The following is a 27,968-nucleotide window of genomic DNA, read 5'->3' as shown; positions in this document are numbered from 1 at the left end:
TTGATGACAGCTTTGCACACTCTTGGCATGCTCTCAACCTGCTTCACCTGGAATGCTTTTCCAACAGTCTTGAAGGAATTCCCACATATGCTGAGCATTTGTTGGCTGCTTTTCCTTCACTCTGCCGTTCGACTCATCCCAAACCATTTCAATTGGGTTGAGATCGGGGGATTGTGGAGGCCAGATCATCTGATGCAGCACTCCATCGCTCTCCTTCTTGGTAAAATAGCCCTTACACAGCCTGGAGGTGTGTTGGGTCATTGTCCTGTTGAAAAACAAATGATAGTCCCACTAAGCCCAAACCAGAGAGGATGGTGTATCACTGCAGAATGCTGTGGTAGCCATGCTGGTTATGTGTGCCTTGAATTCTAAATAAATCACAGACAGTGTCACCAGCAAAGCACCCCCAAACCATAACACCTCCTCCTCCATGCTTTACGGTGGGAACCACACATGCGGAGATCATCCGTTCACCCACACCGCGTCTCACAAAGAGACAGCGGTTTGAACCAAAAATCTCAAATTTGGACTCCAGACCAAAGGACACATTTTCACCGGTCTAATGTCCATTGCTCGTGTTTCTTTGCCCAAGCAAGTCTCTTCTTACTATTGGTGTCCTTTAGGAGTGGTTTCTTTGCAGCAATTCGACCATGAAGGCCTGATTCACACAGTCTCCTCTGAACAGTTGATGTTGAGATGTGTCTGATACTTGAACTCTGTGAAGCATTTATTTGGGCTGAAATTTCTGAGGCTGGTAACTCTAATGAACTTATCCTCTCCAGCAGAGGTAACGCTGGGTCTTTCATCCCTGTGGTGGTTCTCATGAGAGCCAGTTTCATCATATCGCTTGATGGTTTTTGTGACCGCACTTGAAGAAACTTTGAAAGTTCTTGACATTTTCACTATTGACTGACCTTCATGTCTTAAAGTAATGATGGACTGTCGTTTCTATTTGCTTATTTGAGCTGTTCTTGCCATAATATGGGCTTGGTCTTTTACCAAATAGGGCTATCTTCTGTGTACCCCACCTACCTTGTCACAACACAACTGATTGGCTGAAACACATTAAGAAGGAAATAAATTCCACAAATTAACTTTTAAGAAGGCACACCTGTTAATTGAAATGCATTCCAGTTGACTATTTAATGAACCTCAAATATAAAATATATTTTGATGTGTTTAACACTTTTTTGGTTACTACATGATTCCATATGTGTTAATTCATAGGTTTGATTTCTTCACTATTATTCCACAATGTAAAACATTTAAAAAAATAAAGAAATACCCTTGAATGAGTAGGTGTGTCCAAACTTTTGACTGGTAGTTTATATGTCAAGAAACAATGTTGGGAATCAGTCAGATGTTAAAGACGTCACATTAGTCTCGTGGAATGGGCACAGTCTCAGGCATGCGCGCAAAAGGATTATGGTATTTAAGCACATTAAATCACTTGGTGCTGACATAATTCTCCAGTAAGAAACGCACATAAAAGCCACGGTACAGCAGCATCTGAGATCCAACTGGATTTCTCAAGTTTATCGATCACCTATCTCTTCCTAGGCGAGAGGTGTTACTTTTCTCTTTCGTAAAAACATCCCTTTTCAACTCTCGTCCATGTCTACAGACCCACATGGTAGGTACATCATAGTATCAGGGAACATTAACTCTTTCCGTCACCTTATTGAACGTCTATGGCCCAAACATTGACGACCCACATGATTTTCGTAATGTTTTTGATTTACTCCCAGATCTTAATACCACTAATCTAATAATCCTTGGCGATTATAATTGTTACCTTGATCCGTATCTTGACAGACTGTCTACACGTACTCCACCAAATATCACATCTGTCCAGGTTCTAAATAATCTAATCAAATCCAGGAATCTAGTAGACATCTGGAGACTGCAACATCCCACAGAATGAGACTACTCATTCTACTCTCATGTTCACAAGTCTTATTCTAGAATTGACTACTTCCTAACAGATTCCAAATTGATACCCAATGTGCTGTCGTGACTTTCATTAATGTGATGACTGTTATTTATCAAATAATTATCTACTATGTTTACTTGTTACTAGATTTAATTAATAATGTAACAATTAGCTCATTAGGAATGTGGGGCACCACGGGAGAAGTTGTTTAATGAGTTACAATCTCCCGAATTAAACTCAATAATATATAGATATCGATAACAGGCACTCGAATCCAGGCTCTGTCGCAGCCGGCCGCGACCGGGAGACTCATGGGCGGCGCACAATTGGCCCAGCGTCGTCCAGGGTAGGGGAGGGAATGGCCGGCAGGGATGTAGCTCATTTGATAGAGCATGACGTTTGCAATGCCAGGGTTGTGGGTTCGATTTCCACGGGGGGCCAGTATAAAAAAATATGTATTCACTAACTGTAAGTCGCTCTGGATAAGAGCGTCTGCTAAATGACTAAAATGTAATGTAAAATGTTATTAATAATTTACCTCATATCATTCTCATTCTGAACGTTGCAGACTTCTTGAATCTGCACAAACCCGAGTCTTACTGATCATTCCGTACCACACAAATTGATTTGATTATTTATTTGCTACCAAACTAAATGATAACACAGGATACACACACACGGTATCGGTTATTGATTAGAAACTTAATACGATGATGACAGGTCCCTAGCGGACTAACACAATATGACACTTGTTACATAAGAGAGTTAAAGAAAGATTGATTGTCCACAAGAAGTCACAATGTCCTTCTTCTTAGTTGTCTGTTTGGAAGTGGTCTTCTGAGGATGGCTAATCAGCCGTGTCGATGATCCCCAGTGGGGTGATGAGAGCAGTATAGTAGACGATGGTTTGAAGAGAGTAACAGGATGGCCCCACTTAAATTCACCTTCTTAGATACAGTCCTTAGAACAGCTACTCAGCCTTAACATTGATTGTTAGAGAGGCGACTCGTCTTCACCTCGTGTTGATTTTCAGGGTCGTAACCAATGGAGAAAAGCTGCAGCTTGAGTCTGTCTGGTCTGTCTGTTAATCCTTAACTCAATATTTTATACCCTCGGGTAAAAAGGGTGTTTCCGTCATACTGACACACTCTCTGAGCTCCCTCGGGCTTGGCTAGTTACGAGGCAAAAGCATTAGGATAACCGCGAGCGCAGCTAGAAACTAAAATCACATTCCTATCTTCACAGACATATTCTCATCATACATTTTTACATTTACATTTTAGTCATTTAGCAGACGCTCTTATCCAGAGCGACTTACAGTTAGTGAGTGCATACATTATATTTTTTCATACTGGCCCCCCGTGGGAATCGAACCCACAACCCTGCCGTTGCAAACGCCATACTCTACCAACATCCCTGCCGGCCATTCCCTCCCCTACCCTGGACGACGCTGGGCCAATTGTGCGCCGCCCCATGGGTCTCCCGGTCGCGGCCGGCTACGACAGAGCCTGGATTCGAACCAGGATCTCTAGTGGCACAGCTAGCACTGCAATGGACAGTGCCTTAGACCACTGCGCCACTCGGGAGAAAGGAGTTGCACAACGTAAAGGATAAAGACCTGGCGTATACACCATGTATACTCTCCAAGTTACAGTATTTTCGTCATAAAATTTGTAATGACATCACAAAATAATAAACAATATGACATGATTAGCCTGATTGGCCCTCCTGTAGCTCAGTAGGTAGAGCATGGCGCTTGCAACACAAGGGTTTTGGGTTCGATTCCCACGGGGGGCCAGTATGAAAAATGTATGCACTCACTAACTGTAAGTCGCTCTGGATAAGAGCGTCTGCTAAATAACTAAAATGTCAATTGGATCACTAAAAAATACAACTTTGTAGGCCTCCTGTAGCTCAGTTGGATAAGAGCGTCTGCTAAATGACTATAATGTGTAAATGTAGATCCCCAGTGACCATTCGGATGTTAGAAATATTGTTCCAGTGTTTCCTTTTTGGACGTAAAAGTCTCTGAAACAAAGAACATTCCTTTCACCATACTAGAGGGCCAGAGATAGATTATCCTCCTCTCTAATTTATGGCAGAGTGTTAAGGCGTCAAGACCGGCTCCAGCCCCCCCACCCCAACAGTCTAATTATGTTGTCCCTCAATCTTTCTTTAACAAAACAGAATTACAGTTGGAATTTTAACCCCTCCTTTCTCACAGACCAAGCATTCATTGACTGCATGACAGCCAATATGAATGAGTTCCTCAAGACTAATGACACAGGAGTGGTATTTGATTCTATACTATGGGAAACGTTTAAAGTGGTTATGAGAGGTCATATTATTTCATATGAGTCTGCCATAAAAAAAGGGAATCGCATTCGACTGGATGAGATAGAAAAAAAAACACCCCGCTTTGGAGGAGACATATAGAACTTCACTCTCTCAGGTTGACAACAATATTTTGAAATTAAAATGCGAATACAACTCTATTCTTGGTTCTCAGGTCAGTAACCTCCTATTAAAGCTGAGACAAAAACAATTTGAACTAGGGGACAAACCGGAAAGGTTGCTGACTAGACAACTAAAGGGTGCACAAGCAAATAGAGAAATCCATAAAATCCAGTCTAAGGCGGGCACTTTGCTGACAGATCCTAAAACATAAACAACTGCTGCAGAGTTATATTCTTCCAGATCCGATGCTTCTAGTTCGGATGTATCAGGCTTCTTTGATTCCATCAGCCGGCCAAAACGTGATGATAGCGGCAAAAAAGAATTGAACTCAAATTTCACAACAGAGAAAATAATTGAGGCAATAAAAGCTTTCCCACCTGGAAAGGCTGCAGGCACTGATGGTTTCGGCTGTGAATTTTATAAAACATTCAGTGAAGCTCTCGCTCCCCTCTTACTCAGGATGATAATTCAACAGAAAATAATATTTTGTGAATTCATTGTATGAAGCCAATATTTACCTTCTGTTTAAAAAAGGCTGAGGTAACAGATCCTGCAAATTATAGACCAATAGCATTGCTTAATTTTGATTTAAAAAATGATCACCAAAGTATTTGCAAATAGGTTGAACAAACATGTAACAACCATTATTTAACCGGATCAGACAGGGTTTATCCCCGGCAGGTTCTCTTTTTCAAATGTGAGCAGGCTGCTTAACATTCTATATGCAAATCACGGGAAAGGCTCCAAGGCGGCTATTATATTGCTAGATGCTCAAAAAGAGTTTGACCAGATAGAATGGTCATACATGTTTGAAACACTCACTAGGTTTGGATTTGGCGACTCATTTATCACCTGGGTCAAAATGCTCTATGCCTGCCCAACATCCTCTATTCTGACCAACAGCGACAAATACAGTCCCTTTGAACTACTCAGATCTGTTCAGAAGTGTTGCCCTCTCAGTCCTCTGCTCTTCACTGTCACCCTTGAACCGCTGGCGATACAAATAAAGGATCATCCTAATATCCAACGTCTTAAAGTAGGAAACGTAGAAAGCCGCATTTTGTTATATGCAGACGATGTTCTTCTATACCTCTCAGACCCAGTAGCCTCTGTCCCTAACCTACTAGACTTAATTAATTCATTTGGCAAACTATCTGGCTATTCAATACATTTGGGAAAAAGTGATCTCATGTGTATCTCAGATAATATTACAGCAAGTGAGCTAGAGAGGATAACATTCAAAGTGGTGCATGACCACTTAACTTACCTGGGACTAAAACTACCTAGAAATCCAAAGCTCATCTTCAAGCTTAACTACAGTGAGCTTGTTGCAAAGTTAAAACAAAACATAGAGAGTTGGAGAATATTGCCTCTTTCTATGATGGGGCGCATTAATGCCATAAAAATGGTTTCTCTTCCCAGGTTCCTTTATCTTTGCCAGAATCTTCAAAATGTTTCTTACCTCTTCATTTTTTAAGACTAGACTAGACAATCTTGTCATTTGTCTGGGGTTACAAAAACCATTGTAGTTGTAAAGCCCACTTGCAAAAGCCCAAGGAAAGATCCGGCTTAGGCCTACCCATCTTTAAGCATTACTACTGGGCTGCAAATGCCAGGGCATTAACGTACTGGCAACTGGGTTTCCCCTGATAAGTTGGTCACGGTTGCCCCACACTGGCTAAATATGTAACAAATTCCTCTCTTCCAGCCTTGATTTTCTCCAAAGCAGAGTGCCCAAACAAACTGACAGGCAACAACTTTGTTTTGAGAAATTCTTGAAGACTTTTAAACCAGATGAAGCATGTTTATAAGGTGGCTGATACCTCTGTATACACCCCGATATGCTTTAATCAATATTTTGTTCCATCTGGGTCTGATAAGGTGTTTGTTGAATGGAGGGAGAAGGGACTGGCCACAATTGAAGACTTGTACATAGATAAGCAATTAGCATCATTCATCCAATTACATAATATATTCAAACTCTCCCATTTTTCCATTATTTCCAAGTCAGACACTATATCAAAGGGAAAATTCAAAATGTTGACACGCTCCCTGTACAACATTTGTTTTATGATTTGCTACAGCACCCTCCCAACTCAAAACACCTCATCTCACAGTCTGACTCCTTTTTCTCCAACTACACAGAGGCCTCTACTAGTCATCTCAAGGAGATTGAGATCTCAGATTATCTATGGGGAGAAGCCCTGTCTAGAATTCATTCCTGTTCCATCAATGCCAGATATCAATTGATACAATACAAAGTCATGCATAGACTATTACTCCAAACCCAAATTACATAGAATTTACCCCCAGGTCTCCCTACTGTGTGACAAATGTAAACCTCAGAGGGTTCATTAACTCATATTTTTTTTGTCTCTGCCCCCTACTTAATAATTTTGGGAGGAACATATTTGATTGGTATTCAAATGTATATGAGAGGGCCATTGAACCTGACGCAGAACTTGCACTCTTTGGCTGCTCAGTCTGTTCAGATCGTCCTATGAGGAACAACAGGCTCTGATGTTTGGAATGGTGGCTGAAAAAAGAAAATCCTCACAGAATGGAAGTCACCCAGCCCCCCTTGCTTCCATAGATGGCTAGCAGAAATTATTGACACCATTAACTTGAAAAATATTCATTTTTTCAGGACTAACTCTGGACAGAGACTGATTGTGAACACTGACTAGGAACGCTTATTGTTGTTGTAACTGTCATTGTTGCTCTATTCTTGTCCCTTGTCTTGCTTAAGCAATACTTAATTTCATATGTCTGGCAGCTGTGTTTTTTTTGTTATTCTTTTTGTGTGCTTTTGTTTTGTACTAAATTGCAAAAGAAAATCCTTTAAAATAATACATATATATATATATATATATACATAAATTGTCAATCTAGCAAATCAGGCAACTAAATGTTTTGGTTCATTTCCAGCTTGTTAGCCAGTAAAAAAAAGACAATTTCATAGCTGACAACGTCTTAACTTTAGCTAATTTTATTCATTATTACAAACTAATTACCGAAAATAGCTTATGGTTGTGAATGTGAACGTGACAAAATAAAAGCAGGGCATTCTACTAGAGAATTTTAGAACTTGGACACTGTCTCGTTGGCCTAATGTTATAGCCTAATTTGACTTTGGTGCAGGTTATGTTGTTCTTCACATTACCGTCTCCGGTAAACTCACACTATATCAAATAAACTAAAAGTTTATTTGTCACATGCACATGATACAGAAGGTGTAAACGGTACAGTGAAATGGTTACTTGCATAGTGGAGTCTTTTGTTTAGACATGTATCTAGCTAACTAGCTAAACAATGAACCATAATCCCAACTCATAATGGTACTACAATGCATGAATCTGCAGGTAGCTAAAGCTAACCAACTAGGTTCAATGTTAGCTAGCTAGCTAGCATTAGGCTGTAACTAGCAATGCAAATGGATTTCTGAGATATTAATAATATTACTACACAGATCATACACATAATGTTAGCTTGTGAGCCAGCTAACGTTATCTAGCTAGCTAACAGTACGCTTCAACTTGCAATGAAAACGACTTTCTGACTACATTTGAAACGTATAATATCTGAAAATGTAGCTAGCTAGACTCTCTTACCCGTATACATGGATGAATGCTTCTCCCTTTCTGTCACGGATGCCATGGTTGCCCTCAGTTTGAAGATGTAATCCGGAGACAGGTGTTTTATACAATAGCCTTCTGTGTGCTCTTTCAACTCCCTCCGCATATTTGCAATCAAACGCGATAATTTTCTCCATCTCCTTAGCTCTTATATTCTGCTTCTACCGGGCATTCCACTGATTTCAAAACTCGGTCAACTTCTTCACTGACAACAACACATTTCCGTTGCAGAAGACTCTACAATGTCTGGTTCAATGAAAATGTTTTTACCTAAATTACGGATTTCCTCATCGTCTGATTCATTTTCAGAGTCAGAGAGCGTCAGCATGACACAATCTTCCTCCAGAAAGTGGAGAGCGTTAGCAATACTTTTTCAGTTGTTCATGATATGGCCCCGTGTAGCTCAGTTGGTAGAGCATGGTGTTTTTGCAACGCCAGGGTTGTGGGTTCGATTCCCACAGGGGGCCAGTATGAAAAAGTATGCACTCACTAAAACTGTATGTCGCTCTGGATAATAGTGTCTGCTAAATGACTAAAATCTAAATATCTTTCAAAAAAGCTGTGTTAGAAAGGATTACATACATTTACTGAGCAGCTCATGTTATAGACAGAAGCACGCTACATGGCAGACCAAAACTCATCTCTCGGCATGTCCAGCCCATCCATAACCTCAGCTAATCAGGGCTAGCGGGAAGGTTCCTGTCTTTTTCCGTGGCTAAACCAACTAGGCTCGTAATTTAACAACTTTTATTCGTATTTACATCAAAAAATGCATTTTGATAAAAATAATAATGTTTATGTTCAAATGCCTCTCCTGTGAAGTAGTGACATGCAACATACGCCTAGTTTCCTGAAACGAGTCACAAATACAAAGCACTTTAGAATTTCAGGAGCATTTCGAGAAACTAAAGGGATTTCAGGAGTCATGCCTCCACGCATGTCAAGATGCTGGAGACCATTGCAGTTGTTTGTTTGCTCTGTTTGCTTGGATTTTGAGCTTTGTGGAAAAGGAGGCAAGCTCAAGTTTTTCATTACAAAGGTCACTGCATATTTACCAAAACCTTGCCCACTGAATTACCGCAGTTGTTGCAAACCTAGGATGTGCCATGTCATCTACATTCTGTTGATTTCATGGACTGATTTGAAAAGACCAGCCACAGAGATATTAGATACAGTGCCTTCAGAAAGTATGTACACCCCTTGACTTGTTAATTTTTTTGTTGTTGTGTTACAGCCTGAATTTAAAATGGATTATATAGCGATTTTGTGTCACTCGCCTACACACATTACCCCATAATGTCAAAGTGGAATTATGTTTTTGACATTTATTTTATTAATAAAAAATTAAAAGCTGAAATGTCTTGAGTCAATAAGTATTCAACCCCTTTCTTATGGCAAGTCACATAATACATTGCATGGACACACTGTGTGAAATAATAGTGTTTAACATGATTTTTGAATGACTTCCTCATCTCTGTACCCCACACATACAATTATTTGTAAGGTCCTTCAATCGAGCAGTGAATTTCGAACACAGATTCAACCACAAAGATCCTGGAGGTTTTCCAATGTCTCGCAAAGAAGGGCACGTATTAGTAGATGGGTAAAAATATAAAAAGCAGACATTGAATATCCCTTTGAGCAACACAACACATCACTGAGTACCAGTCTTCAATTTTCAAGCATGGTCATGGCTGCATCATGTTATGGGTATGCTTGTCATTGGCAAGGATAAGAATAAACGGAATAGAGCTAAGCACAGGATAAATACTAAAGGAAACCCTGGTTCAGTCTTCTTTCCAACAGATACTTGGAGACAAATTCACCTTTAAGCAGGACAATAACCTAAAAGACAAGGCCAAATATACACTGGAGTTACTTACCAAGATACATTGAATGTTCCTGTGTGGCCTATTTACAATATGGAAAAAGTCAAGGGGTATGAGATTATTATGGATAAGAGCAAGATTATTTTTATTTGTCAAACGGCAGCCAAGCATCAATGATCATGTCACCAGAATAACACCCTCAATATTTATTGGAAAGGAATATCAATCTCATCACTGTGCACTTTCACCACCCTGTGAAGTTCATCATAATTTATTTAATCTGTAGCTTAATAACCTGCATGGTTTCCCGAGTCGTAGTGGGAGGACCACACACCATATAATCTCGTGACTCCAAGTTTACTTTAATATGATGGTTATTATATCAATATTTGCGCATGACGGCGTTTCCACCGGATTTCTCACATAATTAATTTGACAGAAACAAAAAGATCCCACCATGTCGAACAAATTGAAAACAGTGTAATGTACTGTAATTTACAGTACTGTAGCATATTACATTCAAAGAGCAATTTAGGAACATGTATATTTTTTGCTATTGAATGAACTAGTTGTTAAAATAACTAAATTGAAAAGATATCATTATATTGTGTTTTGATGATTAAATAAAACGTTGTCATGGTATTTCACAGTAAACATATTTTGGATCAATGGTTGTGTGGTGATGTAGCGGATGATTTGGACGGAGTCAGGCGCAGGAGGGTAAATCACAGAATAAATCGTTTATTCGGCAGATACAGTGGTACGCAGCATTGCGTAAAACACTACAGTGCGGTATAACGGCACACTGGCGAAAACAAAACACACGGGTGAATATCCCGCTGATACAATTCAATAAAGCTCCACCGAGCTATCATCACCTCTACATGAAAACAATCACACAGAAAGACATGGGGGCAGAGGGAATACTTATACAAGGACTGATGAGGGGATGCTGTATGAAGTGTGTGTAAAAAGTGTGTGTAAAAACAAGACAAAACAAATGGAATGATGAGATGACGAACGCCGAAGCCTGCCCGAACAAGGAGAGGAGGCAGCTTCGGAGGAAGTCGTGACAGGTGAAAGATGTCCTCAAACAAAATTTATACATTTACATTTACGTCTTATCCAGAGCAACTTACAAATTGGTGCATTCAACTTATGCACAATTAAAGATTTTGAATATAAGACTTGCTGTGTTTCAAGTCTTACCGGTTTGGGGTTTTGTACTAAAAGTTTATATAGGAAATTCACCACTTACCAGGGATTTTTTTTAAAAACTCTCAACTTTCTTAATCAATAGAACAGACACTGAAAAGTTATATTTTATATCTGTGGTTATTAAGAAACAAATAGTGTCTTCCAAGAGCTGCTACATCTACTCCTCAATGAGACTTCAGTCTTTACAACATCAGGAATGTGTATCTACGCAGATACACATTCCTGATGTTGTAAAGACTGAAGTCACATTGAGGAGTAGATGTAGCAGCTCTTGGAAGACACTATTTGTGTTTGTGTGTGTGTGGGTTTGTGTGTACACATTTTACTATACTTGTGAGTAGCAGAAGTCCTCACAAGAATAGTAAACCAACTTAAATTCAGAGAAGTGAGGACATTTTGCTGGTCCTCACTTGTAAAAATGCTATTTTAGGCTTACGGTTAGCATTACGGTTAGAATTAGGGTTAGAGGTTGTGTGTGTGAACAGTAGCCAGTAAATTACTGTAGATTTACAGGATCTTTACTGAAACACAAATTTACAGTATATTACTGTAACACATGATTACAGCAACATGATGTATTTGTAGAATTTGCAGTACATTACTGGAAGCACAGTGGTTAGTAATCTGTTGCATAATTACAGTACAGTCAGCTAGTGCCGATAATGGACAGTATTTCTGTTATGTATTTCAATAGTTTCAATACCTATTTTATAATTTGTATTTCACTGGCCTGAAGTACAATTCATGTATTTTGTAAATGTTTAATTAGAATACATACAGTGGGGAAAAAAAAGTATTTAGTCAGCCACCAATTGTGCAAGTTCTCCCACTTAAAAAGATGAGAGAGGCCTGTAATTTTCATCATAGGTACACGTCAACTATGACAGACAAAATGAGACAAAAAAATCACATTGTAGGATTTTTTATGAAATTATATGCAAATTATGGTGGAAAATAAGTATTTGGTCACCTACAAACAAGCAAGATTTCTGGCTCTCACAGACCTGTAACTTCTTCTTTAAGAGGCTCCTCTGTCCTCCACTCGTTACCTGTATTAATGGCACCTGTTTGAACTTGTTATCAGTATAAAAGACACCTGTCCACAACCTCAAACAGTCACACTCCAAACTCCACTATGGCCAAGACCAAAGAGCTGTCAAAGGACACCAGAAACAAAATTGTAGACCTGCACCAGGCTGGGAAGACTGAATCTGCAATAGCTAAGGAGCTTGGTTTGAATACATATTTTCCACCATAATTTGCAAATAAATTCATTAAAAATCCTACAATGTGATTTTCTGGAATTTCTTTTCTCATTTTGTCTGTCATAGTTGACGTGTACCTATGATGAAAATTACAGGCCTCTCTCATCTTTTTAAGTGGGAGAACTTGCACAATTGGTGGCTGACTAAATACTTTTTTCCCCCACTGTATATTTGTATTTTCTAATATAAAAATAAACTTGCAACTAGCCCGCTTAGCTGCAATAATATTCTCAGTAACAGTAACAATCTTTTTACTTGCTATGACTGTGATATGTTCTTGTTTGTCTACATTAGTTTAATGCACTGACTCTAAGTCGCTCTGAGTAAGAGTGTAAGAGTGTCTGCTAAATGACCAAAATGTAAATGTAAATGTAAAAATGAACACTTGCAAAGCACACTGCTGGGTATTACTCTAATGATCGAATTTCAAATAGAATGAAGATGGAGATCATTAGAATAATACCCATCAGTGTGCGTTGGAAGTTTTAATTTGGACATTTACATTTTGGTCATTTAGCAGACGGTCTTGTCCAGAGTGACTTACAGTCAGCGTATTAAACTGAGGTTGATAAAAAATAACACATATCACAGTCATAGCAAGTAGAAAGATGATGTTACCGTTACTGAGAATGTTGTCGTAGTTAAGGATACATTGGTCTTCAAAGAATGTTATATTTGTAACAAGATACCTTTTGATGTATCTTTGCCCATCTCTACCTAGTGCCAAATACGTTACTGTAATATCCACAGTAACTTGTCACCAGCTTCCTGTAAGTTACTGTACTACCAGAGCTTGCTGACAGGTGTATAAAATCAAGCACACAGCCATGCAATCTCCATAGACAAAACATTGGCAGTAGAATGGCCCGTACTGAAGAGCACAGTGAATGTCAACGTGGCACCGTCATAGGGTACCACCTTTCCAACAAGTCAGTTTGTCACATTTCTGCCCTGCTAGAGCTGCCTGTAAGTTGAAATGGGTTTGACTCCCAAGTGGCACAGTGGCCTAAGGCACTAGCTGTGTCACTAGAAATCCTGGTTCGAGTCCAGGCTCTGTCGCAGCCGGCCGCAACCGGGACACCCATGGGCGGCGCACAATTGGTCCAGCATCATCCAAGGTAGGGGAGGGTTTGGCCAGCAGGGATGTGGGTTTGTTTCCCACGTAAATGTTTCCATGGCCGATCAGCTGCACACAAGCCTAAGATCACCATTCGCAATGTTAAGCGTTTGCTGGAGTGGTGTAAAGCTCGCCGCCACTGGACTCTGGAGCAGTGGAAACGCGTTCTCTGGAGTGATGAAGTCCGATAGACAAATCTGGGTTTGGTAGATGCCAGGAGATCGATACCTGCCCAAATGCATACAGTACCATTCAAACGTTTGTACACACCTACTCATTCGAGGGTTTTTGTTAATTTTTACTATTTTCTACATTGTAGAATAATAGTGAAGACATCAACACTATGAAATAACACATATGGAATCACGTGAACAATTAATCAAATGGCCACCCAGACTATTTACATTGACCCCCCCCAAACTTGTTTTTACACTACTGCTACTCGCTGTTTATTATCTATGCATAGTCACTTTACAAATTACCTCGACTAATCTGTACCCCCACACATTGACTCGGTACCGGTACCCCCTGTATATAGCCTCGTTATTGTTATGTTATTTTCTTGTATGACTTTAGATTTGATTTGATTTTTTTACTTTAGATGATTTAGTAAATATTTTATTAACTCTATTTCTTGAACTGCATTGTTGGTTAAGGGCTTGTAAGTAAGCATTTCACAGTAAGGTCAACACATGTTGTATTCGGCACATGTGACAAATAAAATGTGATTTGATTAACCAAAAAAGTGTTTTTGAGATTTTTTGAGATTCTTCAAAGTAGCCACCCTTTGCCTTGATTACAGCTTTGCACACTCTAGGCATTCTCTCAACCAGCTTCATGAGGTAGTCACCTGGAATTCATTTCAATTAACAGGTGTGCCTTCTTAAAAGTTAATTTGTGGAATTTATTTCCTTCTTAATGCATTTGAGCCAATCAGTTGTGTTGTGACAAGGTAGGGTTGGTATACAGAAGATAATAATAATAATAATAATATGCCATTTAGCAGACACTTTTATCCAAAGCGACTTACAATCATGTGTGCATGTGCATACATTTTTACATATGGGTGGTCCCGGGGATCGAACCCACTACCCTGGCGTTACAAGCGCCATGCTCTACCAATTGAGCTACAGAGGACCAGATAGCCCTATTTGGTAAAAGATCAAGTCCATATTATGGCAAGAACAGCTCAAATAAGCGAAGAGAAACGACAGTCCATCATTACCTTAAGACATGAAGGTCAGTCAATCTGGAAAATGTCAAGAACTTTGGAAGTTTCTTCAAGTGCAGTCACAAAGACCATCAAGCGCTATGATGAAACTGGCTCTCATGAGGACCGCCACAGGAAAGGAAGACCCAGAGTTAACTCTGTTGCAGAGGATTAGTTCATTAGAGTTAACTGCACCTCAGACTGCAGCCCAAATAAATGCTTCACAGAGTTCAAGTAACAGACACATCTCAACATCAACTGTTCAGATGAGACTGTGTGAATCAGGCCTTCATGGACGAATTTCTGAAAAGAAACCACTACTAAAGGACACCAATAAGAAGAAGAGACTTGCTTGGGCCAAGAAACACGAGCAATGGACAATAGACCGGTTGAAATCTGTCCTTTGGTCTGTTGAGTCCAAATTTGAGTGTTTTTGTGAGACGCAGAGTAGGTGAACGGATGATCTCCGCATGTGTGGTTCCCACCGTGAAGCACGGAGGAGGAGGTGTGATGGTGTGGGGGTGCTTTGCTGGTGACACTGTCTGTGATTTATTTAGAATTCAAGGCAGACTTAAACGGCATGGCTACCACAGCATTCTGCAGCCATTTGCCATCCCATCTGGTTTGGGCTTAGTGGGACTATAATATTTTTTTCAACAGGATAATGACCCAACACACCTCCAGGCTGTGTAAGGGCTATTTGACCAAGAAGGAGAGTGATGGAGTGCTGCATCAGTTGACCTGGCATCCACAATCTCCCGACCTCAACCCAATTGAGATAGTTTGGGATGAGTCGGACCACAGAGTGATGGAAAAGGAGCCAACAAGTGCTCAGCATATGTGGGAACTCTTTCAACACCGTTGGAAAGGTATTCCTCATGAAGCTGGTTGAGAGAATACCAAGAGTGTGCAAAGCTGTCAAGGGTGGCTATTTGAAGAAAGTCATATATAAAATATAGTTTGATTTGTTTAACACTTTTTTGGTTACTACATGATTTCATATGTGTTATTTCATAGTTTTGATGTCTTCACTATTATTCTACAATATAGAAAATAGTAAAAATTAAGAAAAACCCTGGAATGAGTAGGTGTGTCCAAACGTTTGACTGGTACTGTACATTACATTGTTAGGGAACTACTACCACATTTCAGTTAAATTGGTACAGCATTTTCACTAATGAGTGCAACAAATATAGCCTTTTACAAGTTAATGAGCCTCAAATATGTTAATGAGCCAGAAACAACAATACCATGCACCCACTAGTGTTCAAAAAGTTTTTGATGCAAAAAATAAAATACCTTATGGTACTGTATTCTGTGGGGTGGTATTGAATTACAGTAAATTAATGACAGCACAGTAGCCAGTAAGTTACTGTAGATGTACAGGAAAAGGTTTTTAGATTTCAAAAATACGGTATGGTACTGTATTCTGTGGGGTTCACTATTCTCACTAATGGGTGCAACAAATATTTTTCCCCCACCCACAACATTTTCCCACAATGCACCATAATTCACAGTATGCTGCTGTAAATATACAGCAAAAACAGCTAATCCTGTAAAATTGTATTGTACAATTACAGCAATTTTATGGCAGTATATTGGAATGCCATTGAGCCCCCATAATGCATTGCTCTTTACAGTACTGTACTGTAATATACAATTACAGTAGCTAACTATAGATTTTATGTTGTAACTTCATAGCAATTTGTTACGTTGTGTGGTATGTGTTTCAGGGTTTCTCCTCATTAACTATCTTATTATATGTTTCTGTCTATCAGTCTCTTTGTCCGTGGACCCCCTTTGAAATTCACAAAATTGCTTATTGATGGGAGAGAGGGGGAAATTGGATTGGATTGTGTGGCGAGTCGGAGATCTGGCTGGAATCTGGAATCAATGTCCCCCCACCTTACTGCCAGATAAATGCCTATTCTTTCTGAGAGCTTCTCCTCTCAGTCCAAAATAGTAGAGAAAATCGCTGCCTCCTTATCAGAGTTATATGATCCTTTCACAGATGCTCAAAGGATCAATGGCAGTGTAGTGGGAAGACACATTGGACTAATTGCTTTAACAAACACACTGCTCCATACTGTTCAGTCAAGGTTACCATTTCCAAGGTCGTGGAATGAACGTCACATTGTGACTGCAAGTCCTGCTCTCTAACTTCTGCTCTTCTGCAGAGCTCCTTATTCTCTGGTGGAAACATCCAATCCATTTCTCTTCTGTAGCGAGTAGCGGTCTCTTGTCAGAGAGAAACGCTCCCAGAATATTAACAGGTGGTTACCATGGCAACAGGTGAGAGCTACCCAGCAGCTGTATGATTGGTTGAGCAGGGAAAAGCACCACTTTTACTGTAACCATGCATATGATGGTGAGTTTACAGGATTTCCACCTGTTATAGTGGAAGCCACACCATAGACGCATTTATTTATTGCATTTCGCATTGGCCTCATCCTGTGATAGAGGATTATCCTTCGATGGAAGAGGCCATTTACAGAAGCAATTTAAGGCATGTTTCAACAGGTAACGGTGAGAATGAAAGGACAAAGTAATTTATTCGCTCATCAATAATGAATTAATAGATCTTGATTAAGACCGCATTAATTGCCAGGGACATGGAAAAAAACTATCAGCGGCCTAACTTGACCTAACCAGACATCTGCACAGGCACTTTACAAGCTGTTCACAGGGCAGAGAGCCTGCCAGCCAGTGGTCTTGGCTCCAGGTGTGAGCTATATCCGCCTTCACAACCACTCTCACTGAGGGCAAAGTGATTATGACGGCCTTCAAAATAGAGACTGGAGGCAGAGAACAAACTTGTTTTTCCCGGTGTGGGAAACTCCTCTTAAACACCTCACAAGGGGGACGTTAGAGAGCATTGCCACTCACACTACAGAGGGAATGTATAGGATTAGTTAAGTTGATGTTCAAAACCAGGACAACTACAGTATTACAATGGCACCTACTAAAAACCCTCACTGTTAAAAAATCTGACTATACATGAAAAAGACACTCACATTCAAAAGTGACCCATTCAACAGCTTAAAGAAAGTTGCTGTTCTTTTGTCCTTGTAACATCAGCTATCATACTCATTCCTCCAAGAACAAACTCCACCAACCTGCAATAATGTCCAACAAGAGACAGTCCTCATTAATAAACCATAAAAATGAATGTATATGTCCATGTAATGCAAATGAATGCAAGTTATTTCACTTCCACGAAAAGAGAGAAAAACATATTCCTCTAAGCCTCTCTACTTCCAGTGAATGGCATCTACCACATTTGAATATTCAGAGAAGCTATGCTCTTGTCTTTCTGTGTAACAAATAGCTTGCTCTACCGTCTCTGACACAGCTACTTTCAATAATGAGAATGACAGTTTACATCATTACAGTGAAATGGGCCATGTGTTGACAAGTTAGATGAGGTAAATTTTTTGGAGCAGTTGGAAAGTTTGCAGCCAAGTTTACCTCCATCTGCATACTGAATAATGCCTGTCTATCCCTGGTTACTAAGGCCTTAGGGACAGTTGTCCAAAATAGGTGTAGGTTGTCAAACTTGTTTTTTTTTGCTTTGGGGAGGGTTGTGTTTTTTTTTTATTGGGCACAGGGAAAGTAGTGTTTCTTCCCCCCTGGTTTACATTTGCCCTTTTGCAGGTTTTACTATATAATTTCATCCATCCCAGACAAATGTCCACATCTGCTTGCATGCACCTCCCCTATGTCAAGGTGTTTTGGTACTTCCATGCGCTAAATATACTACAGGTATTTGTATTTTTTAAGGTTACCCATTTTTCCAGGGGTCCAGCAACATTAAGGCAGTTATATACCATTTTAAATATTACATGACATTATATTTCATAACACTTTACCCAATACATTTACTGTGTTCCCTCATGCCACTACTCCACTATCACATATTTACAATACAACATCCATACTTCTTACAATACAACATACTTCCTACAAAAACAAGTAGTGATGAAGTCAATCTCTCCTCCACTTTGAGCCATGAGAGATTGACATACATACATAGTATGAAGAAAAAAAATGTATGCACTCACTGATTTTTATGTAGCTCCTGAGTGGCGCAGTGGTCTAAGGCATCGCAGTGCTAACTGTGCCACTAGAGATCCTGGTTCGAATCCAGGCTCTGTCGCAGCCGGCCGCGACCGGGAGACTCATGGGCGGCGCACAATTGGCCCAGTGTCGTCCAGGGTAGGGGAGGGAATGGCCGGCAGGGATGTAGCTCAGTTGATAGAGCATGGCTTTTGCAACGCCAGGGTTGTGGGTTCGTTTCCCACGGGGGGCCAGTATAAAAAATATAAAAAAATAAAAATTGTATTCACTAACTGTAAGTCGCTCTGGATAAGAGCGTCTGCTAAATGACAAATATATATATATATTTTTTTTTATCATCAATTTCTCTCAGCCAAATCATCAGTCATTTGTGTAAGTGCCGTGCTTGTTGAATGTCCTTCCCTATAAGAGTGATGGAAGTCTGTTGTCAATTTGTTTACAGTAAAAAAGCATTGTATCTGGTCAAACACCATTTTTTCCAAAAGTTTACTAAGGGTTGGTAACAGGCTGATTGGTCAGCAATTTGAGCCAGTAAAGGCGCCTTTACTAGTCTTGGGTAGCGGAATTACTTTTGCTTCCCTCCAGGCCTGAGGGCACACACTTTCTAGTAGGCTTAGATTGAAGATATGGCAAATAGGAGTGGCAATATCATCCGCATTTATCCTCAGTAATTTTCCATCCAAGTTGTCAGACCCCGGTGGCTTGTCATTGTTGATAGACAACAATACTTTTTTCAGTTATTTCAAAATTACGAGCTAGTCTTTCATAATTAGATCACTTATACAGGTCAATATAGTCTACTAATCTAACTGTCTATCCTGCCCTCTATCCACCATTCATAGTGACAATAATGGGAGGTGGATCGTTTGTCCAGATCTGCAATAGGCTAACCAGCATCATACCACACATAAAATCATTCAAAGTTGCACCAATTTTCAATATACACTGAGGGAAAAAAGTATTTGATCCCTTGCTGATTTTTTACATTTGCCCACTGACAAAGAAATTATCAGTCTATAATTGTAATGGTAGGTTTATTTGAACAGCGAGAGACAGAATAACAACAAAAAGATCAAGAAAAATGCATGTCAGAAATGTTATGAATTGATTTGCATTTTAATGAGGGAAATAAGTATTTGACCCATCTGCAAAACATGACTTAGTACTTGGTGGCAAAACCCTTGTTGGCAATCACAGAGGTCAGACGTTTCTTGTAGATGGCCACCAGGTTTGCACACATCTCAGGAGGGATTTTGTTCCACTTCTCTTTGCAGATCTTCTCCAAGTCATTAAGGTTTCGAGCCTGACGTTTGGCAACTCGAACCTCCAGCTCCCTCCACAGATTTTCTATGGGATTAAGGTCTGGAGACTGGCTAGGCCACTCCAGGATCTTAATGTGCTTCTTCTTGAGCCACTCCTTTCTTGCCTTGGCCGTGTGTTTTGGGTCATTGTCATGCTGGAATACCCATTCACGACCCATTTTCAATGCCCTGGCTGAGGGAAGGAGGTTCTCACCCAAGATTTGACGGTACATGGCCCCGTCCTTCACTTTGATGCTGTGAACTTGTCCTGTCCACTTAGCAGAAAAACACCCCCAAAGCATAATGTTTCCACCTCCATGTTTGATGGTGGGGATGGTGTTCTTGGGGTCATAGGCAGCATTCCTCCTCCTCCAAACACGGCGAGTTAAGTTGATGCCAAAGAGTTCGATTTTGGTCTCATCTGACCACAACACTTTCACCCAGTTCTCCTCTGAATCATTCAGATGTTCATTGGCAAACTTCAGACGGCCCTGTATATGTGCTTTCTTGAGCAGGGGGACCTTGCGGGCGCTGCAGGATTTCAGTCCTTCATGGCGTAGTGTGTTACCAATTGCTTTCTTGGTGACTATGGTCCCAGCTGCCTTGAGATCATTGACAAGATCCTCCCGTGTAGTTCTGGGCTGATTCCTCACCGTTCTCATGATCATTGCAACTCCACGAGGTGAGATCTTGCATGGAGCCCCAGGCCGAGGGAGATTGACAGTTATTTTGTGTTTCTTTCATTTTTCGAATAATCGCACCAACTGTTGTCACCTTCTCACCAAGCTGCTTGGCGATGGTCTTGTAGCCCATTCCAGCCTTGTGTAGATCTACAATCTTATCCCTGACATCCTTGGAGAGCTCTTTGGTCTTGGCCATGGTGGAGAGTTTGGAATCTGATTGATTGATTGCTTCTGTGGACAGGTGTCTTTTATGCAGGTAACAAACTGAGATTAGGAGCACTCCCTTTAAGAGTGTGCTCCTAATCTCAGCTCGTTACCTGTATAAAAGACACCTGGGAGCCAGAAATCTCTCTGATTGAGAGGGGGTCAAATACTTATTTCCCTCATTAAAATGCAAATCAATTTATAACATTTTTGACATGCGTTTTTATGTTTTTTGTTGTTGTTATTCTGTCTCTCACTGTTCAAATAAACCTACCATTAAAATTATAGACTGATCATTTCTTTGTCAGTGGGAAAACGTACAAAATCAGCAGGGGATCAAATACTTTTTTCCCTCACTGTAAGTGTTGCTCTCCACTTTCTGGAGGACTGTGTTTTGAAATCAGTGGAATTAGAGTATGACAGCTAAGGAGATGGCGAAAACAAAGGTCTCCGGATTTCATCTTCAAAACTAAGGGTAACCATGGCATCCGTGACAGGGAGACGCGTCCATCCATGATGTATACGGTAAGATAGTCTAGCTAGCTACATTTTCAGATATTACACATTTCTAATTTTGACAGAAAGTGGTTTCATTTCAAGTTAGTGTACTGTTAGCTAGCTAACGTTAGCTGGCTGGCTGGCTCGCTAACGTTACATGTACAATCTTATTATTCGTATCTTAGAGCCATTTGCTTTGCTAGTTATAGCCTAATGTTAGGTAGCTAACATTGAACCTGGTTGGTTAGCTACCTGCAGAGTTGGGATTATGGATACTTGTTTACCTAGCTAGCTAGCTACATGTCTTAACAAAAGACTCCACTATGCAAGTAACCATTTCGGGTGCTTTTAATTAAGTCTAGCCATCTATTCCGATTTCAGAGCATGTCTGAGTGTCAGAGCGCAGAATAACTGCTGAATTTACAAATGCTCAACACCCATTGAACATGGCCGGTGTCAGTAAACATCAGCAAAAAAGCATAATTAAATTGTTGCCAGCAGCACAGTTACAGTCACCAACGCTCTGGATAACATGAAAACAGCCTAACCAGCTCTGCTAGAGCGAGTAAAATGGTCAGAGTGGGGTGTTCTCTCATTTGTGTCTGGAAGCAGCTAGCAAGCTAGCCAATGTTAGCCAGTTAGCTTGGGTGCTTGACTGCCGTTGTGAGGTCAGAACGCTCGGATCAACCCTACTCATCGGCCAGAGCGTCCAATGTGCACTCTGAACGCTTTGAAAGCAAAACTCTCTGAATTGAAGTATGGACAATCTGACAACGGTCTGAATTTACGAATGCCCAGAGCACACTCTGGCACTCCAGATTGAATTTACGAGCACACCCTTCAATAGAATGTCACTTTGACAACTGTTGATAGACGTAGCTGGTAAATTCACTCTGGCTATCTACTCCGATTTCAGAGCACTGTCGTCTGAGTGTGCCATATTGCAGAATAACTGACAAATTTACGAATGCTCAACACCCATTGAATATTCGTAAATTGTTGCCAGCAGCACAGTTGCAGTCGCCAATGCTCTGGATAACATAACAACAGCCTAACCAGCTCTGCTAGGGCGAATAATGGTCAGTGAGCTGTTCTCTCATTTGTGTCTGGACGTAGCTAGCAAGTTAGCCAGTTTGCTTGGGTGCTTGACTGCTGTTGTTAGGAGAGAATGCTCAGATCAACCTTTAAAGAGATGTGTGGGGCTAAAGCTTAAGAGGGTGTGAACAACACTGAATGGGTGTAGACAAAGAAGAGCTCTCCAGTTGGTAACAAAACATTCAAAAGGCTATTTTCTCAAAAGTGAGGTTACAAGTTTATCAACTTTCAAAGCGGAATTATTTTCCCATTGTTCCTCAAATGCAGTGTATGAAATACCATTTTGTAGCTCTGTGTCTCTGATTTTATCCAATGTAAAAACACAATTTCAAATTTTGCTACACAAGACCGAATCAAGGCGGTCGGTCACAAATGTGAATCAAAACCTATAGAGCTGAGGCAAAGGGTATAAAATATCTCCCAAGATATAAACTAGCTTATTACAGGTTCTGAATGAACAGAGTATTTTAATGAGGGGGGTTGGGGTCAGTACAACTTGAGATGACTGAGATGGGAGAACAATCTCTACAGCACTTCATCAATCTGGGCTTTATGGGACAGTGGCCAGACGGAAGCCACTCCTGAGACAAAGGCACATGACAGAACGCCTGGAGTTTGCAAAAAGGCACATGAAAGACAGAGCATAAGGCAAAATATTATGTTGTCTGATGAGACAAAAATTTATTATTTGGCCTGAATGCAAGGCGCTATGTCTGGAGAAAACCAGGCACAGCTCGTCACCCGTCTAACACCATCCCTACCATGAAGCATGGTGGTGGCATTACCATGCTATGGGTTTGCTTTTCAGCTGCAGGGACTGAGAGACTGGTAAGGATAGAGGGAACAATGAATGGAGCCATATACAGGCAAATCCTTGATGAGAACCTGCTTCAGAGCACAAACAACCTTAGACTGGGGCAAAGATTTACGTTCCAACAGGACAATGACCCCAAGCATACAGCCAAAGCAACACTGGAATGGCTTCAGAATAAGAATGTGAAAGTCATTGAGTGGCCCAGCCAAATCCCAGACTTGAATCCCATTGAAAATCTGTGGAAAGACTTGAATTGCTGTTCACCGCCGCACCTCATCTAAAGAAATTGACTAAAAAGTGTTTTCTTTGACTGGAAGGAGAGCAGGTACACAAATTGTTGAGAGTGAATTTTTTGTTGCAGAAAGTTACGTTTAAAAGGCTAGAGTATATTTGTTTCATTTTATTTGGGTGTTTTGGGTGTATTTACCAACGGCCTGTATAGGTCCGGAAAAATACATCAGCTATTGTCTCGTCTTTTTTTACTGTGCCTATAAATCGTTATCTCTGCGACACAGATTCTGTTGCTATGTCTCTTCTCATGGAGGCTTCCCCATTCAGAGGGAAAATAGAGCATTTTGTGCGCTGCAGGAGCTGTACTTACTATGCTCTCTTCAGGGCCAATGTGGACCGACTGAGGTTCCAATGCAACAATTGTTTACTCACAGAGGACTATAGAGAAGAAGTGGCTCCTCTTAGCAAACAGATAGGCCAAATGGAGAGAAGCGGCCTGTGGCGAGTGAGGGTTCATTGGCGTTGGAAAGCCCGACCCAAATTCAGTTTTCGAACAGCTTTGCCCTCCTGGCTTCGGAGGTTCCAGCGCCATCGTCCCACTATCCTGACTCCTTCCAGGGAGATTCTGCCTCGGATTTTGCCTTGGACTCGGCTCACCGGACCTCGAGGGTGATAGTGGGTGATCTTAATCTAGAATGGTTGATGCCCGTATCTAATGGGCTGAAAGATATTTGTACTGAGCTAAATCTAACACAGCTGATACCTAAACCAACTCGCCCCAACTTTAAACACCTGGAAAAATCGACTATTTTAGATATTATTCCAACAAATGCCCCTCATAAATTTACAGCCAATGGGATATTTGCCAATGAGTTCAGTGACCATTGTTGGTTGCCTGTATGAGAGATGTTAAACTTCCTTAAATCTCACTCACACATTATTACAAAGAGACATTTTGGGAATTTTAATTAGCAAAAGATGTTGCCTGAGCTGGGGTTGAGTGACTGGGATATTGTGTCAACTATCACTGACTCGGATCAGGCCCTTAATATATTTATTTCCCTGTATAACTCTGTTGCAGATAAACATGTGCAACAGAGTAATCCTTGGTTTACACATTAATTGACTGAGAAATTCCAGAAAATGAAAATGTTGACTTTCTGGAAAGTGGTCAAATCTTTTCAACAAAACTCCACCTCCTCATTGCTCCAGCAGGTTTTGACAGCCTCGGGGCCCATTCTAGACCAAATGGAAATTTGTGATGTTTTTAATAAACATTTGTCTTCAGCTGGCCACCTGTTTGAAAGGATAGTCTCAGGAAATTAATCTCATCCCACTGGAGGGATGCCTTTACATTTTACATTTTAGATTTTAGTCATTTAGCAGACGCTCTTATCCAGAGCCACTTACAGTTAGTGAGTGCATACATTTACATACCTTTAGTCACCTCAGAACAGATTGTAGAGAATAATATACTAACAGACTCGCATACTTTCTTTTCATTTCAACCCTTTAATGTCTATGATGTACTAAGTGCTTTACTAAAGGTTGATGTAGAAAAAATCAGGGTCTGATTCACTTGATCCCTTCTTACTGCAGCCCTCTGCCCCACTTATTGCAGAACCACTGACCTATATATTTTACTTGACAATTGTTTCTGGAGTTATCCCTAAGATTTGGAAAGCGACACATGTCCTCCCCCTACATAAAAGAGGAGATCCCTCTGACTTAGATAACTACCATCCAATTTTCAAATTATCTTGCCTTTCCAACATTTTAGAATCCCTGACTATCTTTCAGCTAAGAACGTTTTTAACGTCACTCTATTCTTAATGTGCACCAATTCAGTTTTAAACCTGTACATTACAGTTTTAGCAGCTACGCTTGTTTTTAGATGTGTTAAATTGCTTGGATCATAAAAAACAGTGTGCTGCTTTATTTATAGACCTTTCCCAGGCCTTCGATACCGTTGACCATCACATTCTTATTCAAAGCTTGAATGAAATAGGCCTGGATCAGGTTTCTTGCAAGTGGTTTGAAAATTATCTGTCAGACAGGACTCAATGTGTGATCTCTGATGGTTTTCAGTCTAGTTTCCTGGATATTACAAAATGTGTACCACAGGGGTCGGTACAGGGATTTGTTCTCTTTACTATTTATATCAATAATATTGCTCTATCTGTTAAAACTTGTAATATTCATCTGTATGCAGATGAAACTGGTATGTATGCCATTGTATGCCATATGTTAGAGCTGCAATCTGACCTTGCTATCTTACAGAAAGCCCTGGTCGGTTTAAAATGTTTACTTAATGAAAGGCAATACTAAATACATGTTGTTCTCTAGTTCTCTTAATGTTTAAAAAACTTATGGATGAGCTAGTTAAAAAGCTAAGATTTAAAGGGGGCTTCTTTTTTAGAAATAGATCTTGCCTCTCCCTAAATACAGTATCAGGAAGCAGATTGTACAGTCAACTTTTCTGCCAGTTCTTGGTTATGGTGACACCATGTACCAGATTGCTGCAGCCAAAACTCATAAACCTTTGTATGCCGTCTACCATAGCACCATTCGTTTTATCATTGATGACAGTTTTAATACGCATCACTGCATCCTGTATAAAAAAGTTGTCTGGTCCTCATTAAAGTCCCATATACAGTGAGGGAAAAAAGTATTTGATCCCCTGCTGATTTTGTACGTTTGCCCACTGACAAAGAAATGATCAGTCTATAATTTTAATGGTAGGTTTATTTGAACAGTGAGAGACAGAATAACAACAACAAAATCCATAAAAACGCATGTCAAAAATGTTATAAATTGATTTGCATTTTAATGAGGGAAATATGTATTTGACCCCTCTGCAAAACATGACTTAGTACTTGGTGGCAAAACCCTTGTTGGCAATCACAGAGGTCAGACGTTTCTTGTAGTTGGCCACCAGTTTTGCACACATCTCAGGAGGGATTTTGTCCCACTCCTCTTTGCAGATCTTCTCCAAGTCATTAAGATTTCGAGGCTGACGTTTGGCAACTCGAACCTTCAGCTCCCTCCACAGATTTTCTATGGGATTAAGGTTTAGAGACTGGCTAGGCCACTCCACGACCTTAATGTGCTGCTTCTTGAGCCACTCCTTTGTTGCCTTGGCCGTGTGTTTTGGATCATTGTCATGCTGGAATACCCATCCACGACCCATTTTCAGGGGGGGTTCTCACCCAAGATTTGACGGTACATGGCCCCGTCCATTGTCTCTTTGATGAGGTGAAGTTGTCCTGTCCCCTTAGCAGAAAAACACCCCCAAAGCATAATGTTTCCACCTCCATGTTTGACGGTGTGGATGGTGTTCTTGGGGTCATAGGCAGCATTCCTCCTCCTCCAAACACGGCGTGTTGAGTTGATGCCAAAGAGCTCAATTTTGGTCTCATCTGACCACAACACTTTCACCCAGTTCTCCTCTGAATCATTCAGATGTGCATTGGCAAAATTCAGACGGGCCTGTATATGTGCTTTCTTGAGCAGGGGGACCTTGCGGGTGCTGCAGGATTTCAGTCCTTCACGGCGTAGTGTGTTACCAATTGTTTTCTTGGTGACTATGGTCCCAGCTGCCTTGAGATCATTGACAAGATTATCCCGTGTAGTTCTGGGCTGATTCCTCACCGTTCTCATGAGTATTGCAACTCCACGAGGTGAGATGTTGCATGGAGCCCCAGGCCCAGTGAGATTGACAGTTATTTTGTGTTTATAACATTTGCGAATAATCGCACCAACTGTTGTCACCTTCTCACCAAGCTGCTTGGCGATGGTCTTGTAGCCCATTCCAGCCTTGTGTAGGTCTACAATCTTGTCCCTGACATCCTTGGAGAGCTCTTTGGTCTTGGCCATGGTGGAGAGTTTGGAATCTGATTGATTGATTGCTTCTGTGGACAGGTGTATTTTATACAGGTAACAAACTGAGATTAGGAGCACTCCCTTTAAGAGTGTGCTCCTAATCTCAGCTCGTTACCTGTATAAAAGACACCTGGGAGCCAAAAATCTTTCCGATTGAGAGGGGGTCAAATACTTATTTCCCTCATTAAAATGCAAATCAATTTATAACATTTTTGACATGCGTTTTTCTGGATTTTTTTGTTGTTATTCTATCTCTCACTGTTCAAATAAACCTACCATTAAAATTATAGACTGATAATTTCTTTGTCAGTGGGCAAATGTACAAAATCAGCAGGGGATCAAATACTTTTTTCCCTCACTGTATCAATTCATTACTCATTTTTTGTTTACAAAGCACTACTACACAAACTTCCAACTTACCTAACTAAATTGATAAAGTATAAAAAAAACATCAGATACGAAACCCGCTTACAGGGTTGGTTAACTCTTGTGGTCTCTCGGGTCTCCACCGAATTAGGT

General features: G+C 40.5%; 1 protein-coding gene and 1 non-coding gene across 2 annotated transcripts in view; one reads left to right on the top strand and one right to left on the bottom strand.

Annotated features, from left to right (window-relative positions):
* Positions 1-27,968, bottom strand: part of LOC121581360 (ankyrin repeat and BTB/POZ domain-containing protein BTBD11-A) — a 301,845-nt gene that overhangs the window by 209,796 nt on the left and 64,081 nt on the right. The gene's annotated exons all lie outside the window — the stretch shown is intronic.
* On the top strand, positions 8,416-8,493 carry trnak-uuu. Its single transcript has one exon. It is a non-coding gene; the product is annotated as a tRNA-Lys (tRNA).

This window comes from Coregonus clupeaformis, chromosome 14 (assembly GCF_020615455.1).
Source record: "Coregonus clupeaformis isolate EN_2021a chromosome 14, ASM2061545v1, whole genome shotgun sequence".
In the NCBI taxonomy this organism is placed as follows: Eukaryota; Metazoa; Chordata; class Actinopteri; order Salmoniformes; family Salmonidae; genus Coregonus; species Coregonus clupeaformis.
This window is presented reverse-complemented; position numbering and strand designations above follow the sequence as displayed.